This window comes from Mauremys mutica, chromosome 3, assembly GCF_020497125.1.
Source record: "Mauremys mutica isolate MM-2020 ecotype Southern chromosome 3, ASM2049712v1, whole genome shotgun sequence".
NCBI classification, from domain to species: Eukaryota; Metazoa; Chordata; order Testudines; family Geoemydidae; genus Mauremys; species Mauremys mutica.
In genome coordinates, this window is record NC_059074.1 from 132,625,921 (window position 1) to 132,646,707 (window position 20,787).

The 20,787-nt window shown below is 42.4% G+C and overlaps 1 long non-coding RNA gene across 1 annotated transcript; it reads right to left on the reverse strand.

Moving 5' to 3' along the window:
- Positions 1-1,268: 1,268 nt before the first annotated feature.
- On the reverse strand, positions 1,269-2,319 carry LOC123365927. The gene is made up of 3 exons (XR_006577829.1): positions 2,165-2,319; positions 1,938-2,060; positions 1,269-1,349 (listed from the first exon to the last, which is right to left on the reverse strand). It is a non-coding gene; the product is annotated as an uncharacterized LOC123365927 (long non-coding RNA).
- Between the last annotated feature and the right edge of the window lie 18,468 nt (positions 2,320-20,787).

Here is a 20,787-nt window from a genome sequence, read left to right on the forward strand (position 1 = left end):
TCTCAATTCATTTCCCAGCCACTGACTTCCTGTGTGACTTTGGGCAAGTCACTTAATCTATCATATTTCCCAATTCTGCAATTGGAAAATGAGATAAAATTGCCCCCACCTCATGGAGTGTTGTGAGGATAAAATCCATTTATGATTCGGAGGTTACTACACTAGTGCAGCCCATAGGAGTATGTCAATAATTAGATCAAACTCCCATTCTCAATGAGAGTTGGATTGGGCTATTCCACTGATGTGAGTGAGAGGAGAATTGGGTCCTCAGTCTTCAAGGAGACTTCCCTATAGGGTGGCTTTGATCATAGACTTGCTTCTTACACTCAAAATTTGTAGAGCAGAGGACTACATCTACAGCAAGCTCAGTCTAAGAATCTACTTTCTTTGCAGATCCCTCTGGATCTACTCCACCTTCTCTTGCTCATTGTGCAATTAAGAATTTAAATGGGGCTGTGATAATTCAGCCCAATAGTGAGGTTTCTGTGGACAGGCACTTAATTTCCATCGTATCTGTTGCAATGGCAGATTCCAGCATCTTTTCCCAGAGTGGACATGTATTGCGGCTGGTGAGTCACTTTTTCCTTCCCCGGGAATAGCTCTGTGAGTGCAGTTATCAAAGGATTGAAAAGACAAAAATCCATTGCTTTTAAAAACAATTAAAAAGAAATTGTCTTTGATGCTACTGCAGTTTTCTCAAGGACAGCTGTAAATTATGGTTGCAGCATCTGAATAGAAATCAGAAATGATCTTCTGAAATAAACAAAGTGATAACAAACAACAACAAAAAGTAGTTTATTTCCAGGGAAGTCTTTCCTTCTCCTTAACATAATTAGCACTTGGAGTTCCAACTCTGAATGCCATGAACAATTAAAGTTGCATCATGTGCAAATATTTTCTCTTTTTGACAGTGGAACAGGGACAAAGGCTTAGAAATGTCATTCCATCCATCTTCCTTATGCATCAAGGGATCTTCTCTTATTTGGGAATTTACCTCCCATATTTACAGACCTGAGGCTAGATCCCTCATTGATATAAATCAGCATGGCTCTGCTCAGGTTCATGGAGTTGTGGCAGTTAAAATTGCATAGTGATTACCACTGAAACAAGGATCTCCTTTAAAGAGGACATTTATAGTAACCATTTAGTGAATTATCACCGCTCTCCTGCTCCCCACATCCACTCTCCGGAAAATTCATAACATTTAAGTATTCTGATGTCTACTAAAGTGATACTAAGAAGAAAATGTCCTTCCCTGACACTTACAGGTCACACTGTAGTGAAACGGTGGCTTGTAGATTTGTGGCAGCTCTTATGACTCCTGTCTGTCTTAAGCACTGGACACAAAACTGCAAGTGTGAGAGGAGAATCAGCCTGATCAGGTTCCCATTAAATTCCATTGAGATGGATCTTGGAAAAGGGGTCTGGGGAGCTGCATTTCCCCAGCTCTCCCTTACTTTAATCCTGAGAAACTAGTGCTGTGGAGTGGCAGCAGCTTAGGGGGATTTGTCCTCCTATTCCACCTTGTTAATGCACAACTGGGTGCTGCTGCTGGGATGTCCCTCTTCACCAAGGTTTTACCCCTGGCTCCCAAGGAACTGACAGGAATTACCTCACAGCAGCAAACAGCACTCCCTGACGAGGGCAGCTGCTGCTGAAATATGTCAGGGCTACAGATTCTCAGAGCGAAATGTAAAAGTCCATCATCTTGCCTTCCAAGCATGAGAAATCAAACACCAAACCCCAGGGGCAAGCAGCTAAAAAGTTCAATCAAGGCAGTTTTGGTCCAACCACCCTGTCCCACTTTCTTTTAAAAACTAACTTTTTGGAAAGCTGACCCTGACATTTGTGAGTCTCTCTTACTAACAGGCTGTTTCTGTTTTGATATTGTACACTTGCTGTTCAGCATTTTTGTACTTTCCGTCCAGGTATCTTACCTTAAGCATAGGTCCAGTTCTGTCCACACCTGAATTCACTAGGATTGTGCCTGTAACTTCCTCCGTTCCATATTGGAGTTGAGAGAAGTGTAGTGGATGCAGGGGGCACATTTTGAGATGGCCCTATCAATAAAGTACAATTAATACAGATGGCCAATGGGAATAGAGGAAGAACTCTCCTGCAGATTCTTTGCACAATTTAACAGGTTTGAATCAAATTTACTTACATTTTGTTTTGGTGGGGATGCTGGGGCACAGCCTGTGAAACCTAAGCCCTATCCATGACAATCATGTGATGTTTAAAGAGTTATGTACTACGGTATGCATTGTATTATAAGAACGGCCCTACTGGGTCTGACCAAAGGTCCATCTAGCCCAGTATCCTGTCTTCCAACAGTGGCCAATGCCAGGTGCTGCAGAGAGAATGAACAGAACAGGTAATCATCAAGTGGTCTGAGCATTGGCCTGCTAAACCCAGGGTTGTGAGTTCAATCCTTGAGGGGGCCATTTGGGGATTGGTCCTGCTCTGAGCAGGGGGTTGGACTGGATGATCTGTTGAGGTCCCTTCCAACCCTAATAATCTATGATTCTAAGTGATCCAGCCCCTGTTGCCCCTTCCCAGCTTCTGGCAAACAGAGGCTAGGGACACCATCCTGGCTAATAGCCATTGATGGACCTATCTTCCATTAATTGATCTAGTTCTCTTTTTAACCCTGTTGTAGTCTTGGCCTTCACAACATCCTCTGGCAAGGAGTTCCACAGACTGACTGTGCGTTGTGTGAAAAAATACTTCCTTTTGTTTGTTTTAAACCTGCTGCCTATTTTCATTTGGTGGCCCCTAGTTCTTGTGTTATGAGAAGGAGTAAATAACACTTTCTTATTTATTTTCTCCACACCAGTCATGATTTTATAGACCTCTATCATATCCTCCCCTTTAGTCCTCTCTTTTCAAAGCTGAAAAGTCCCACTCTTATTAATCTCTCCTCGTATGGCAGCTGTTCCATACCCCTAATAATTTGTGTTGCCCTTTTCTGAACCTTTTACAATTCCAATATGTCTTTTCTGAGATGGGGCAACCACATCTGCATGCAGTATTCAAGATGTGGGAGTACCATGAATTTATATAGAGGCAAAATGATAGTAAAACAGAAAATATCTATCCCTTTCTTAATAATTCCCAACATTGTTTGTTTTTTTTGACTGCTGCTGCACACTGAGTGGAGGTTTTCAGAGAACTATCCACAATGACTCCAAGGTCTTTCTTGAGTGGTAACAGCTAATTTAGACCCCATCATTTTTATATTTATAGTTGGGATTATGTTTTCCAGGGTGCATTACTTTGCATTTGCAAATGCTGCACAATAGATGTGATTTTTTTTGGTTGAGTCAGTTTGCCACAAGCTATAATTAGCAGAGTCCTTTGTACAACTTTCAACTGCCCATGGAAAAATAAATCAATGCCATGACATTGTTTGATCTTACCTAGACTTCTGTACATTGAAATGAACATGATAGGGAGGGTGTATGTTTAAAAAAAAAATCAAGGGCAAAAACCTCTAATCCTTGTTCAGTCCAAACTCTCATTCAAGCAAAGGACTGCAGGATTTGAACCACACTTTGTATAATCTTTGCAAATATTTTGTTACAATTTTTAACTATAATGGTATTACTTGGGGCGGGGAGGAAGAGTCAATGACTCCACTTTATGAGAGAGTTTTGAGTTCTGCTCTCCAAGTGTTCATTCAAAAACATTCATCAGCAGAAATGTCTTTATACACAGTGTTTGTGCTGTTCGTGTGAGATGATGTATCTTAATAATGCAAGAACACTGTCTGCCACAGATTGGTCATCAATATCACACTTCGTAGCTAATAGAATGGCATATATGGTCATAGATTTAGTGTTCCAATAGAGGATTGTGGGAGATCATAAATGTTCTTTATTTATGTGGATTTTAGGTGCTGTGAGAAGGTTGTAAATTTGTCCTGTGGCATTAATTTTTCTGGGGAACACAAGCCTACATCTCATGTTACATAAATCTTTTGTTTTAAAGCTCTTCAGCACTTATTGTGTTGTCCATTTGTGCTTGCGAAAGTTATCTACTAGAGCATGCAGTGAGGGACTTACCAACTCATCTGGAAGTTCATCTGTGATTAGATTTTTTTTATATACTAACATACTATAATAATTGTCTAACTAATAGTAACTATATGGGTCATTCAAAGACAGTTGGCTAAAACTCAGCAGGGACACAGAATCTCATTATATTTAGTGTTTGTTAGTCACTTCATTTTCTGTTTCACAGATGTCAGCTGGAGAAAACTCAATGGGGGCAGCAAGTGTGTACTGGGGGTGGGAGGGTGGGAAGTGCAGGCATGGCTGGGGTTTGATTTAAATGTCCCCTTTGCAGCCTCAGCAATGGTGGGGGGGTTTTCTGGGATATCAGGGAAAGAAACATCTGAGGCCCTTTATGGGTTTATGACACCCACTGGCTCACAGCATCCTCCTGAGCTTGGCAGAGGGTTTCCCTATGGCAGACTGCGTGTACCTTAGCCATGTGGCTGACTGGCCAGGCTGTGGTAGATGCCCATCATCTGCCATGGGTTAGAATAGGACTGGGCGTGTTGTGGATGAGACACCGCTTGCCTTTTGGAGCTGGGAAGGAATTTTCCCCTCACTGCCAGATTCGCCTGGAAGCGGGGGAGGGTTTCAGCAGCACAGTGGGTATGTGGGTTATCAAGGTGTTTATGCTGTTGCAGCTTGGCAAGTTTCTTATACAGGCCCTCCTTTAACAGGGGGCTCCAGCTCCTTGAAAACCTGTAATTGGAATCTGATTGGGGCAGGGCTTCCCCAAAAGAAAGTGAGGGCAAGCAGGGGGGGATCCTAATGTCTGAGTCAGCAAGGGGCCACCATGCCCTCAACCCTGGTCTGAAGGAAGAGCCAGAGGGGTCACAATAGTGGTGCTGGGACCAGGTCAAGGATTTGGAGGATGGGGTGAGGGTAGGATGATGCTGTGGGCAGCCCTCTCCCAGGTGGTACAGATTACTAGAGGAAGCACTGGATGAACATTGCCAGATAGTTTCCCAGATCTGTTAAGTTAATAAAGCTGCAGCCTGGTTAAAGCACAGTCATGGTGTCTTGTCTTTAAATCAAGTGATGTCCAGGAGAACAGCCCTGTTTCCTCCAGTCTGGTGCCGCTCTCCACCTATACTATCAAAGGTGGGGAACGTATGATATGGATGGGAGCTCCACATCTTAAAATATTTGTCTCTAAGATGGATGAACTAGCTGGGACTTGGTACCCCTATGCAGTTACTGGCAGACCTAGTGACTGGGGTAAAAAAGTCTGGGTGCTGCTGCTGGAAGCTGAAATCAGTTGGAGGGACTATTTGACATGGATTTTGTCCCTCATCTGTGTCTTGCTATGGGGGTATTCTAATGTCCTCACGGGGTGGGAAGCCACCCACCACATATCCTGTGGGCAGAGAAATGGGGTGAGGTTTCATGAAGTCTTAATGCTGTTCCTGCCTCTGAGCCAAATCATGTGTCCAAGATCTCTCTTCCCCACTCCACAGTGGAAAAACATGGGGAAAGTCAGCTGCCCCCCTTCCCCACTGGCACCATTCCTCCCCCCTTACCCTTATGTACACACTGACACCTGTGCAAAGAAGGTACAACATGCTACCAGTGGTGTCACTGTATAGAGAGTTCTGACTAGGTAGTGTTTTACAGCCACTCTTCACATAAATTGGGGCAGTGAAGAATCAGATAAATGGGTCAATCTTCCATTTTCTGTTGAACTTCACTGGATGCAAAAGTGAGAGAATCTCACGTTCTACAATCCTTTAAATTTTGATACATCTAAACATCCTGTTTTTCACTTGGCCACAGAGCTATATTTGACAATGACCTGAAGAGTTGTGATCAGGGAATAGAAATGACACTATTTAAGTCCAAAGTGAAGTAAAACATCTTAGTGCAATGAACTCGAACCATTGCCAACTCTCTGAGCATCTCAGATTTTTAAATTGACCAGACACTCTATTTTGGTGGTTTTTAACCACTGATCTCTTGGTACCACAAGTTGAGCATCCTGATGCTAATGTCTGGTGTGCTAAGTACAAGCACACCATGTCAAGAGTAAGCAACCTTTAATATTTCATATTGGGTCAACTGTGTTCTTTCTTTTCTCGCAGACATCCTATGGTATGTCTGAGACTTTATTGGAGCACTGCCTCCAGATTACAATGTGTACAGATTACAGCAGCTCAACATCAGTTTCAAAACCAGCGCAGTGAATTTAAATCTTGTGGGTGATGGAAGAGGACTGGGGTGATAGAAGGCACAAGGATGAACCACGGGTCTTTAGGAGTCTCATTGTCTTGGCCTAATGCTTTCTCTTTTAGGACAGGCAGCAAAGACAGATGCAGACTAATACGGCTACCCCTCTGATACTCTTTTAGGACAAGATGTGATTGCTTTTAGACATATTGATGCTACAACTCATTACTGCTTCCAGTTAACGAAGACTGGTTCTTGTCAGGGATTGCCTTTGATGGATTAAAGGCATGAGAATGAACTGAAGGGGGGAAAAGATACCTGTGATCTGCTAGTCTTGTTTTAAAAAGGGGGAAAAATTCTTTTCTGATCGGAGTCAGGAAAAACATTTTTGTGCTAACGCTTTTTATGGGAGTGCAGCGAAGAAGACATTTCGGTTCCTTTAAATTTTAACCCTTCCAAATTTAGCATTGGTGAAAGATGCTGGCACGACAGCACTGCCACTTGAAGCACAGCTATATACAAGGAGCCACCACTCCTTTCTCAGGGTCTGACTCTGATTTGACTTATAGGCTATAAAGTGAGTGAAGTTACAACAGTAAAACTAGTGAGATCAGTAAGACTGTAATACCATGGTGATGAGTGTGGTGTAATAACCTGAATAAAACAGAAATATTGTCAATGTCAGACTTTAATTTACACAGTTCCTTCCCTGGGCTCCTCCTGAGGTGATGCAGAGTGAGACAAAGTCATAGAGGAGTTATATAATGAACCTACTACTACTCTAGGATCCCTGGGGGTCCACAAATTATGTCTAAGATTTCCAAAGGGATCCGCACCTCCATTTGAAAGTTTTTAGAAGTCTGCAAATGGAAAAATGGTTGAAAATCACTGCTCTGGGATACAGATAAGAATTAGTATTAGTATGTATACAGTCACGTTTTCCCAATAATCTTTTTAAAAGCAATTAATTTTACAGGGTTATTCCTACTTCCTAATTGTTCAAATTTCTTTATTTAACACAATGAAGAGAGATTTGTAAAAAATCACCATCTCAACCATTTTGTCACTATTAATTTCATCCCTTTCTCATTTTTAATGGAGCTGTTGTCTCTCGAGTACTACTCCCCTTCAGCTCCAACATATGTGACTTTTTTTCCATGTTTCTCTTAACCAGGGGCAGCTCCAGGCCCCAGCACGCCAAGCGCGTGCTTGGGGCAGCATGCCGCGGGGGGCGCTCTGCCAGCCACAGGGAGGGCGGCAGGCGGCTCCAGTGGACCTCCTGCAGACATGCCTGCGGAAGGTCCACCAAAGCCGCGGGTCCAGCGGACCCTCCGCAGGCACGCCTCAGGGAGGTCCACTGGAGCTGCCTGCTGCCCTCCCGGCGGCCGGCATAGCGCCCCCCGCGTCATGCCGCCGTGCTTGGGGCGGCGAAATGTCTAGAGCCGCGCCTGTCTTAACCCCTTTAGCTAGCAGTAACTCATTCTGCAGTATTTGTTGCATTTTTAATTAAGGTTGCTGCAGCCCCTTTGGCCCAGGGGCCATCACTGCATGCTAGAAAATACTACAAGTCATTAACATGCATATTAAATGCCAGCCAGCAGGAATAGCTGCTTCAAAGAGGCACTAGTCAGCAGGCTGGAATGGGTAACTGAGAAGGATGGTCCTGTAGTTGAGACATGGGGTGAGGAAAGGTAGGTGGGGCAAAATTGAATAGCGTTCTCTCCCCCCCCCCCCCCGGAGAGAAGTCTGATGTCGTCTTTTTGCAAAAATCTTTAATATATTATGTTTGTAGCGTGAATGCAGTATCCAAATCATTCAATATAATCTAGTAGGCATGGCATGTAACCAAGTGGGGGGAAAGGGTTTCAAGCGAAAAGCTCAGTAGTTTGGAAAGCATCCTTGTTTTGGTTTTGGTTTTGGGGTTTTTTTGGTTTTGTTTTTTTAATATAGCCTTTTTAGGATTCATCATAAATAATAAAACTACCCCAGCAAAATGGCTTAACAGACAAATATTCAAATAAAATGACAATAAATATATGCACTCACCATTCTCTCCTTAAATAGTGAACCTCACCATGGAAATTACTTGGTTGATGGGAGCATTCTGCAGTGAGTGCTTGCGGGAGTGAGACTGGAATGGGGGGATTCTGAATATAAGAAAAATTAGAGTTGAATTTCTCCTAGATCACTGTGATTTGGAGATCATGCTGTTTTGAAAGATACATTTTTCAAGATATGCAATATATGTATACTGTGATATCCTGCCTTCAACAAGTACTCACATGTTCCATATGAGCAATACACAGGAATGTAAAACTGGCTAGAATTCTACTAGTGTTTGATTAGAATCATAGAATCTCAGGGTTGGAAGGGACCTCAAGAGGTCATCTAGTCCAACCCCCTGCTCAAAGCAGGACCAAACCCAACTAAATCATCCCAGCCAGGGCTTTGTCAAGCCTGACCTTAAAAACCTCTAAGGAAGGAGATTCCACCACCTCCCTAGGTAACCCATTCCAGTTCTTCACCACCCTACTAGTGAAAAAGTTTTTCCTAAAAGTTTTAGTGTTAAGGTCCAGTCATAGAGCAGAAGCCCATTATGCTAAGTCTGGTACAAACACAGGAAAAGAGATGTACCCTGATCACATGAACGTGCAACCTAAGTATAAGACACAAGACACAGGTGGATAGCTATAGACAGGCAAGTGAGTAGAAGGCAACAGAGACCCTACTGCTCAGCATGAAGCATTAGTTGCAGAAGATCAGCTGCCTAATCAGAAGCAGCTCAAAATGAGCTGCTCAGTTTGCACAGTTCATTCATTTCTAACATTAACTTATTTACACTGTTATACTCATTCCATACACATCACTCGGCAAAAAAATCATTAACTTAATAGCACGTTATTTGTGCATACATTTAAAAATGGTCATCTAGCGGTTACTGTAAAGGATTGGGAGTCAGGATTCCCTGATTTTATTCCTGGCTCTTCTCCTGCCTTGCTGTGTTAGTTTAGTAAAATGACTTGGCCTTTTGTGCCTCAATTTACCCATCTCTAAAATAGGTATAATATTATGGTCTGCAGTCATACTACCTTATGCTGTGATCTAAGCAGTCACATATGGTCAGTAGCTTGACATTAAAACGAAGTCCAGCAATATTGTGAGAGGTCACTGTGCTGCTGTAAGCATGCTGTCTTTTTGGAGGACATGTAGAATGAATTTTGTTACCATTTGGATCATTAAGGGTTTCAGGGCACTTTCTGTAAGATCATGGATGTTAACCTTGATATCCTGGCAAGATTCCAACTTGGGTATTTACATTTCACCTCCCAAAAATCCCTCTGATGGTTTCAAATAGTGAAAGTATTCTTCACTTCCTGTCCTAAACTGTGGTGTGGGATTGCTGTTAAACACTGAGTTTCTGTGCTATATAAAATATAGGTCTTTGGTGCAGCTTTATATTTGAAAGTGGCTTTGAGATAAAAAGCTAATGGACACTGTTTAAATGTAAGAGCATTTGCTATTAGCACTATCTACCTACCTCATATTGGTATGAGGATTGTTGATGTTGGTGAAATGGTTTGAGTTCCTTAGATGAAATGTGATGTATAAATGCAATCATTCTTATTAAACCATAAGCAAACCTGGTGTGTCAGAGTAAAAGTAATTATGACACACTTCAAGGTATCTCATAACACATTTGTAAAATACAGTTCCCCATGTTAATGCAGGGTAGTTAACACAATAAAAGGCAATAGAGCCAACTTATAGAACAATCTAAAATCATTTATTTTGTACAGGTACTTTAGGAAGAGATTTGTTGTACAAGTTGCTTATTGGCTGGCTATGGCACGCTCCTGGCAATCAGAGAGAATATTAATCAAGTATATTTTATTGAGTCAGAAAATCCCCTTCTCTGAGGAGGAATTCTCCATGAAGATCATCTCACTGAGACACCCCCATTATCTTACTTGGGGGATGCTCTCCCTCTTCCTATGAAAATAGTTATGGGGGCTCTAGAGATTCATGGGAGGCCAAGACCACCTCCCTTGGAACAGGGACTCATTGCCCATGGATGTTCTAGGTCGCGCATGGACACTGATACTGATAAAACCCCTACCTGTAATATCTTTTTTCCAGGGAATTTCCATGGTACTAAAAAGGGGGAAAGATGCATGTCCTGACCCACCTGGTCTCTAACTCCTCCCCTATCGTGGATTCTAGACCCATAGAGAGGACTCCAGAGAAAGGGAGAACAATGACAGGAATGGACAATTCCCCTTCTGCATGAAAATGAAGAGATCTAAGCAAAGAGGGTTCTCTATGCACACTTCAGGTAGGGATGATCCTGGTCACTCAGAGAAGAGAGGCTCCAGTGTCATACATAGGAAACCAGTGTTTCAAGGAAAATCATCCTTTTGCACCAAATTATTAGCATTTCAAAGTTAGTTGCCATTGGGAATACATATCCACTCTGACATATTTCCCAAGGGGATCTATTCATATGGGTGTCTCAAGAATGTGTTGATCCATCAAACAGTCAGAATGTAGTTTCACTTTTCAAGACTTAAATACTACCATATTGGCTGCCTTTCTTACCCTTGGGAACCATTTATGTTCATAGGAATACTCATTAAGAAATAAAGATTGTTTCCAACAGCAAAAAATCACAGGGTAAGGTGTAATAAAGAATTCTAATGCCAATCTTAACAGCCAGTTCTTTCTCACACACATACCTGACCTATCAAACAGAAACAGTTCCAATGACCAGCACCTAAACAACCTTAACTCTGCCCCATGTAGCAGAATAACTACAAAGTATAAATGAATCCTATCCCTTCATCACAACGCTCTCTCAGAACTACACAGAAAAACACTACTATTTTACTCTCATTCATTGATTTCAAGGGGCCTTGAATCAAGCATTGTTTCCAATAGAAATTCATTTTTAGGTTCAGACCTTTGTACTTTCAAGGTTCTAGTCACAGGCTGCTAGTTGTTCTTTACATTTTCTTCGTTCATCTAGTTCAAAATAACCAGGCAAGCACACTATTCTAGTTGAATGTATTCCTTAGTATTGATTTTAAAAAATATACTATTATTGGAACTGTTGGCAGTGACAGGTCTTGTGAGCCTGTTGTGTTTTTTAAAAGAAATGACATCTGATTGCTAAGCCCAGCAGTCTAAAAGGTAAGAGCCAGACCACCAGAAATACTCACTAAGTAACCAGTGGAACTGCTCACATGAGCAAGGTGAGCAGAATTTTGTCCCCTTCTATTTCCAGTGTAAATTTCTTAATTACAGTTGACACTTTTGTACTTGCCACTGTTCAAAAAGTGCTGTAGTTTGAAACTCTGCCACGTCTGGCTAGTGTCACGAGTGGTACCGCTTTATCCTTGCAAGCAGGAATCAAATTGCAATCTAATTTATACTCTGTTTTCAAATACACTTCTGGATTTATTCATGCTGAGATGCATTTTTTTTTAACCTTTCAGATGGCTGAGCTGAGTAACATGGTCATTTTTTCTTTTGAGATTCAGAAAAGCTGAATAGAGAATATGTGATCGACAACCAATAATGTTTGTTTTATTTACAGATAAAACAATTAAGACAAAGGTAAATCTCTGGGAACTGCAGTTTATTTGGAGTGGGGGAAATCCAGCCCTGTATGGAACAATGTGGCAGTTATCCTGCTCCCTGGCTCTCCTACAGGTGACTGATTTTTCCATAATTACTGTAGTGTTTAAAATGGTGAGTAGGGGCATTAGGCTTGAAAGCCTTGGTCAAGCTGGCTCAGCAGGCATAGAAAAAAGCTGCATCCTGCCTAAGCAGGATCACCATGGGCCAGATCCTCAGCTGGTGTAAATCAGCATCATTCAATAGTGCTATTCTGATTTGCACCAGCTGTAAATCTGGCCTTATGCATTCAAATCTCTACCATCCCCTGCACTCTCTGCTATTGCCAAAAAAGGGATCATACATAAGGAGAATACTTTATATGCTGTGTGTTCTAGTTATATACTACAGTAATCATAGCACAACAATTGCATGGCTAATAGCTTAAATATCAATATGGACTTGTGGCAGGGTGCTGCTGCAAACACCTAATCAGCCCCAATCAAGGGGGATAGATTTGGGCTGGTTGAAAAGCCTGTTGTCTGCCTGGGGATTGGCAACACCTATCAGCCTGATAGTCCAGGTGTTACAAAGGCTGGAAAGGAGCCAGAAGGGGTCGGTTGGTCAGAGAGGGAGGTGGAAGCCCTCTAGTTGATTGATAACTCAGCCTGCAGTAGGCAAGAAACCTGTAAGGCTTGTATATAGTTGGACACTGGTGGTGGGAAAATGCTTAAAGAATAAAGGACACGGGTGTTACACAGAGCTGAAGTTTCCCTGGACTTATTTGGGAGGGCAACTGGGCCTGGAAAAGAGGGGCTGACCGTGACAGGAGTGTATTTGATTTAAAAAAACCTGTATGGCTTCTGCACAATCTCTGCAGACAAATCAATATTTAAGAGCTAGCAAAGCCTTGTGTGGCTGCCACGGTGGAGAGACTAGATGGATATTTTATTGAATCCAGTACTATGCAATTGCAGAGTAATGTGTGTGGTTCATGCCCGGTAAAATAAAGCCCTGGCTGAATGGACATCAGTGCTGGCAACTTCCATACAAACGCATCTAAGTGTGTGTGTCTGATCTGGATAAATTAGCCGTACACCAGATTGTATTTGAACTCCAGCAAGAGAGTTGGGAGTAGAAAAGATTTTGAGATACAAAAAGCAGCTGGTATTGGGAAAGGCGTTTATCTAATCCAGTTCCAGGGCTTTTGCATGAGGTTTTCTCCACATTAGACAAGCAAATGATGAGAAAAGGCTCAATTCTATAAACTTCTTCAGCCCATCATAAGATTGGGCCCTAGTAGACTAGCCTCATCCAGCCCCCACTGAGGTCAGTGCAAGCCTTTCAGTTCATTTAAGGCCTGATCAAACTCCTATTAAATCAGCACATAACTAAAATGTATATCATGTTAGGCTTGATTGTGCTCCCACTAGGGTCAGAGGCCAGACTCCTCGTGGTGGTGGTTGTGGTTTATTTGTGTTAGAGTAGCATGTAGCAGTCCCAAATCAAATTGGGATCCCATTTTGCTGTGCAATGGAGAAACATATCAAACAATTTTTGCCATGAAGAGCTTTACAGTCTAAATAGACAAGAACATAAGGACCACACGGTGTCAGAGCAAAGGTCCATCTAGCCAAGGGATGGGCAAACTTTTTGGCCCCAGGGCCATATCAGGTTCATATCAGGTAGGGAAGGCTGGGAGAGGCTATGCCTCCTCGAACAGCAAGACATGGCCTTGCCCCTGCAACCCTCACCCCTATCCAACCCTCCCTGCTCCCCAACCCTGACTGCCCCCCCAGGACACCTGTCCCCTATCCAATCTCCCCTGCTCCCCACACCTGACGCCACCCTGGGACCCCCTCCCTGCCCCCATCCAACCCTCCCTGCTGTCCCCACCCCATGTTACCTGTGGGTTGGGGTGGGAGAAAGGGGAGCTCAATCTTTTCCCTGTGCATTTCCCCTGCTTGTTTGGCTGCTTTTCCTGGCAGTCGGGCAGGGCTCACTCCTTGTCTGGGCTTGGCTGCTGGGGACAGGGGCCAAGCATGCTGGGGGTGAAGGGGGGCCCTGGCTTGCTCTGCCCCATGCCTGGCAGCAGGGTCCAGGCCCCTGCAACGCCTCCTGCCCCCGACTGTGCTGCCCTGGAGCACCAGGTCTGGTGGTGTTATAGCCAGAGCTGCAGACATGCTGCCCAGGCACTGGGGGAACTGTGACTGCGAGGGACGCAGAGAGGGAGGGAGGGGAGCAGAAGGGGAGGGGCCAGGGGCTAGCCTCCGCCCCGCTCACCATGCTGCCAGGGAGTTGGGCTGGCTCCTCCGCAAGCCTGTCCTGACCCCGCTCCCTGGCAGGAACTCGGGAGCCAGAGGGAAGGGTCCGGTGGGCTGGATGTGGCTTGCAAGCCGTAGTTTGCCCAATATCCTGTTTTCCATAAGTGGCCAATGCTGGGTGCTTCAGAGGCAATGACCAGAACAGATAATCCTCAAGTGATCCATCCCCTGTTATCCATTCCCAGTTCTGGTAAATAGAAGCTAGGGACACCATCCCTGCCCATCCTGGCTCATAGCCATTGATGGACCTATCCTCCATGACAAGACAGCAAAAGTTGAGAGAGAACTTATCCCCATTTTATAGACAGGCAACTGACACCAGAGATGGTCGTGCCCAAGATCACCTAGGAAATCTGTGACAGAGATAAAAACTGAACCCAGCTCTCAAGTCCTAGCCTGCTGACTTAACCGCACAACCATCCTTCCTCCCCACTGGTTTAAATGGGTACAGGAATGGACCCCAAAAGTTTGTATCTTTTTGTATGTACCCACCATAAATAACTTTCAGAGTATAATGCAGTAAAACATTTGCTTTTAGGTAACAGTTGCCCTGGTAGTTTTACTAATGTTTATAGTTGTCCTATAGAGCTCAGTGAGTACTGAAGAAATAATTACTAGGTGTTTGAGGTTTTTAAATGAATGCACTTCAACTTTGAGTGCTGCTTTTGTGTTTGATTTCCATGAACAGTCATGCAATCAAGTTATACTAGCATGTGCACTTGCAGAATGATTTTTAAGCCCACACTCTCAAATACTCAAGAAAAACCCATTTTAAAAGTTGCTTTCCATGAACGTTCACTTTGGAAACCTGATAAGAGTTACAGTCAGAAACCCAGGGAGCAGAAGCAGTGCCACGCACCTGCTCTAATTAATCACATCTAAGCAAAGCAGCATGAATGTGGGTTTGTATTTTGAAGATCCAACAGATAGGGCACTGGAGTGGGAGACAAGATCTCTGGGTTGTATTCCCAGATTTCAGCTAGCCTACTGTGTGACCTTGGGCAGTCACCTCACCTCTCCATGTCTCTCTTTCACCTACCATCCTTTTATTTGTCTGCCTTTCTATTTAGTTCTAAGTACTCTGAGGCAGGGACTGACTGGCTGAGTTTGTACAGTGCCTAGCACAATGGGAATCTGACTTCAGCTGAAGCCTGCAGGTGCTACTGTAATACAAATTGTCAGAGAATCATAGAAATGTAGGGCTGGAAGGGATGTTGGGAGATTATCAAGAGTCAGGACCAAGACAACCTAGACCATCCCTGACAGGTGTTTGTCCAACCTGTTCTTAAAAACCACCTATGGTGGAGATTCCACTACCTCCTTTGGAAGCCTGTTCCAGAACTTAACTATTGTTATAGTTAGAGAGTTTTTCCTAATATCCAACCTAAATGTCCCTTGCTGCAGATTAAGCCCCTTATTTCTTGGCCTACCTTCAGTGGACATGGAGATCAATTAACCACTGTCTCTTTATAACAGCCCTTAACATATATGAAGACAGTTATCAGGACCTGCTCCCCTCCCCCAGTCGTCTTTTCTCAAAACTAAACATGCCCAATATTTTTAACCTATCCTTATAGGTCAGGTTTTCTAAACTTTATTTTATTATTGTTGCTTTTCTCTGGACTCTCTCCAGTTAATCCACATCTTTCCTGAAGTGTGGCACCCAGAACTGGACACAGTACGCCAGCTGAGGCAGCATTATTGCCAAGTGGAGAGGGACAGTTATCTCCAATGTCTTACATACAACACTTCCATTAATAAATCTCAGAATGATATTAGCCTTTTTGGCAACTGCATCACATTGTTGACTCATATTCAGTTTATGATCCACTGTAACCCCCAGATCCTCTTCAGCAGTACTACCACCTAGCCAGTTATTCCCCATTTTGTAGTTGTGTGTTTGATTTTTTTTCTCTTCCCAAGTGTAGTACTTTGCACTTGCCTTTATTGAATTTCATCTTGTTGCTCTCACGCCGATTCTCTACTTTGTCAAGGTGATTTTTAAATTCTAATCCTGTCCCCTAAACTGTTTGCAACCCCTCCCAACTTTGTGTCATCTGCACATTTTATAAACATACTCCCCACTCCTTTACCCGAGTCATCAATGAAAATACTGAATTGTACCAGACCAAGGACTGACCCCTGTGTGCCCCACTAGATATGTCCTCCGAGTTAGACAGCAATTAATTTATTACATCTTTGGCTACATCTACACTACATACCACTTTCAGCGGCATATAGTATATGTAGCTACACACTAGGGTATGTAGCTATATAGCCGTGAAAGGCAGAATGGAGACAACAGGGAAAGACTTCAGCAGCTCCTTGCTGCCAGAGCCTTTCCCTGCTAACAGAGTGTTTTCTAGGGAAAGACTCCAGCAGCAAGGAGGCAGTGGGACACTTATACCAGTGTAGATGGGAAGGGGCAGTTTGGGTGAGTAGAGAGCCATGTAAGGTCTGTACTCGCATACATCCCCACAACCCTTCAGGCATGTCTTTACTCTATTTGCCTGAGCCATGCCTCACTGGCTACACTGCTATTTATATCTGTGCTAGGTGGGCTATGTGGGTAGGAACTCTGCACACTGCCCAAAGAAGTGTGCAGTGGAGATGTATTCTTTGATTCTGGCTTTCAACCACTTGTGCACCCATTTTATAGTAATTTCATCTAGACTACATTTCCTGCATTTGCTTATTAGAATGTTGTGGAATTATATCAAAAACCTTACTAAAATCAAGGTATATCATGTGTATACTGCTTTCTTCCTATCCACTGGGACAGTAATCCTGTCAAAGAAAGAAATTAGGTTAGTTTGGCAAGGTTTTCTTGATAAATACATGTTGTCTATTCCTTATAAACCTATAATCCTCTAGGTCAGTAGTTCTCAACCTGCGGCCCACAGGCCGCTTGCGGCCCAATCAGCATAGAGCTGTGGCCCACGTGACATCCTCAGGGTCATAGAGGTAGTATTGGATGCAGCCCACAATGGTAAATAGGTGAGAAACACTGCTCTAGGTGCTTATAAATTGTTTGATAATTTGGTCCAATATCTTTCCAGGTGTCAAAGTTAGGCTGACTGGTCTGTGATTTCCAGGTCCTCTTTGTTCCACTTTTTAAAGATAGGTGCCCTTCTCCAGTCCTCTGGGATCTCACCTATCCTCCATGAGTTCTCGAAAGATAACTGCTAATAGTTCTAAGATTGCTTCAGCTAGTTCCTTGAGTACCCTAGGATGAATTTTCTCAGGCCCTGCTGACTTAAATGCATCTAACTTATCTAAATAGTCTTTAACCTGCTTTTTCCCTCTTTTGGCTTGCATTCCTTCCCCCTTATTGTTAATATTAACTGTGAGTTTCTGATCGCCATTAACATTGTTAGTGAAGACTGGAGCAAAATAGGCCTCCTTGCTGTCCTCTGTTAGCTCTCCTTCTCTGCTAAGTAGAAGACCTACACTTTCCTTCATCTTTCTCTTGCTTCTAATGTATTTAAAGGACCTCTTCTTGTGTCCCTTGTGAGGTGTAACTCGTTTTGTGCCTTAGTCTTTCTGATTTTATCCTTACATGCTTGTGCTATTCTTTTGTTGTACTCCTTTGCAATTCATCCATGCTTCCTCTCTTTGTAGGATTGCTGATTTTTCAGGTCATTAAAGAGTTTCTGATGAAGCCATATTGGCATCTTGCTATTCTTCCAACCTTGCCTTTGCATCAGGATAGTTTCCAATTGTGCGTTCAATCTTGTCTCCTTGAGAAACTGCCAGCTCTCCTCAACTCCTTTATTCCTTAGATTTTCTTCCCAGGGGACCTTACCTACCTGTTCTCTGAGTTTGTTAAAGTCTTTTGAAGTCCATTGTCCTTATTCTGCTGCTCTCACTCCTTTCCTTACAATCATGAAATCTAACTTTTTATGATCACCTTCACACAAATTGCTTCCCACCTTCAGATTCACAACCACTTCCTCCCTGATGGTCAGAATCAAGTCTAAAATAGTTGTTCCTCTAGTTAATTTCTCCACTTTTGAAAACAAAAAATTGCCCCCATTACATTCCAGGAACTTATTATCATAAGTGTAAGCAGAGTCTGAATGAGCTCTCCCCTGACATCTAGTGGTGAGCTGTGGAAAAGGACTTTAGGAGCTGATCTCATTTGCATGGTCACACCCACCCTGTCTAGGTGCTCAGCATGATGGGATTGCTTGCCCAAATGATCACTTCTGCCTGATGTTGGATCCCCCCAGTCTCCTTGTTGTTGGGGCAGGAGTAATAAAAGGTTGTTATCCTTGTTGTGTGAATCGAGGGCAGCAGAACTGTACCTGGCATACTGCAATGGGGGGACTCACCCTCAACTGAATGGCACTTGCTAGGCAGAGGACATGGGTTCCAAAGCCAGAATGTTGAGAGAGGTTGGGGACAGGTACTTGTATCTGGTGGTGTGGGCCCTATTTAAGGGTCCTAGACACCATTTGACCTGTCCTCTTTCTGTGGTAATTTAGCTAATTTAGACTTTGTTGAGAGTCTTGTTACACTGTAAAAGCAGCAAAGAATCCTGTGGCACCTTATAGACTAACAGACGTTTTGCAGCATGAGCTTTTGTGGGTGAATACCCACTTCTTCGGATGCAAGTACTACTTGCATCCGAAGAAGTGGGTATTCACACATGAAAGCTCATGCTGCAAAACGTCTGTTAGTCTATAAGGTGCCACAGGATTCTTTGCTGCTTTTACAGAACCAGACTAACACAGCTACCCCTCTGATACTTGTTACACTGTGTAATTCTCCCAGGTCACTGGTTGGGGGCTTAAGCTGGTTTGGTGTGGTACTGGTAAAAAAGGAACCCCTAGATATTGAACCCAGCTCTTGCTGCTGGTTCTACATGACAGAAGGGTTACATAAGGAAAAATAACAAACAGCTATAAAGTTAAACAAAATTAATGCTGAATTACTTTGAGAAAATTGAAATCTGTTCACAAATATTCCATAGACAGAAAAAATGTTGAAATTAAAATAATAATCCTTATAAGCTGTTTGCTCAGCATTATTTGAGAGAAAATCTTAAAAGGACCATGAGTTTTATTACATTCCACTGAGGTGGTTTATGTGTTTTTCTGATATATTAGAGCAAGTGACAGATAAAGAATTAAAGGATAAAATACATACAAACATAAATAAGAGTTTAAAAAACAAATCTATAAATAAAATGGCAAACCAATATTATCACAAAGTAAACAAGCACCATTTTTGATAGAGCCATTGCAAGTGAATCGGTAAAAATGTGTCGTTATAAATGATGTTGTTAGTTGTATTCTTACATTCTTGGGGGAGGAGGGAACCACACAGGTAAGTTACCATGGTGATTATAACAAACACATCATAGTTTTATTATTATAGCACCTTTCCTATGTATAACCATTTCAAATATTTTAGTTAAATCTTTGCTTTTATAAAAAGACACCAGAACAAAATAAAATATTACTGTTGAAATGCAAGTGCTATTTAAATAGAGCAAATAAGAGTTAGTTTCACTGTCACAGAATGAAAGGTATTTATAATAAAATTCTATGCTATCCTGAACCACGAAAGAGCCTATTTCCTTCTATGTTATAGCACCACATGAAGCAAGGAAAATAACAAATTGTACTATGGGCATTAGAAGTATTACTGCAGTAACCAATAGGTTATTTTCATAGCTAAATATAAAGACAGATTCTGCCTAAAGTATGTTGCAAGAATGCAATTTTCATAACAGAAGACTAAACTTTGAAAGGCTATAGCTGTCTGTTCCACCGGGGTTGCAGTCTGTAGGAATGTGGAAATGTGCTCAAACAGGTTATGCTTGAACTACATACAGATATTTTTTTAAAACTCAGCAGGCAATATAATTTCCTCTGTAGTTAACTGTGGCTATTCTTAAAATAGTCTCCTTGTTTTTCCCCTTTTGTGAGAGAGAACAGGAATGTCAATGCAAAAGTGACAAGTTTAAGATTCAATTTTCTGCTATAACACGACAAAAGAAATATGTTTCCAGTCTTGTATTTGAAGTGTTTCATTTTCTGCTGCTATGTATTGTACTATTTGGCAGTAACTTCAGACATAAAAGAAGCACCTTGGGATAGAAGTCACTTAAATGTCAAAAGCAAGCTGCACTATTATATTTAAAATGTTGCTGACTTTTCATAAATATTTAATGCCTAAGGATAAGTACTTCTAGCCTCTACTTCAATTCAAACCTCTCAGGACAGGGGCAAGTTTATGTGGTCCTGTGGCATTTAACATTTTGTTCTGCTGAAAAAATGTCCATATACCTATCACATAACATGAAGAGTGATTGCCAAGCAATTCAGAATTGGATTGCTATGCATTAGGTTTTCTTCTACAAGAGGCTTTTCCTTATGTAAGTTGGTGTCAGAAAAACAATCCTCCCTCCCCCCAAAGCTAGATATCTATAAAGCTTTTCTTCTACACGCTGTAGTCTATGGCCAAAATGTTCAGACGCTAAGTGCCTAAATCAGCATTTAGATGACTAAACAAAAGGTGCCTGCTTTTTCATTGCTGCTGAGCCTTTGCAGCTCCCTTTGAGATTTAGCAAAATGGTCCTTTGGGATTAATAGTCTCTTTGTCTATGGAAATAATCATACAGA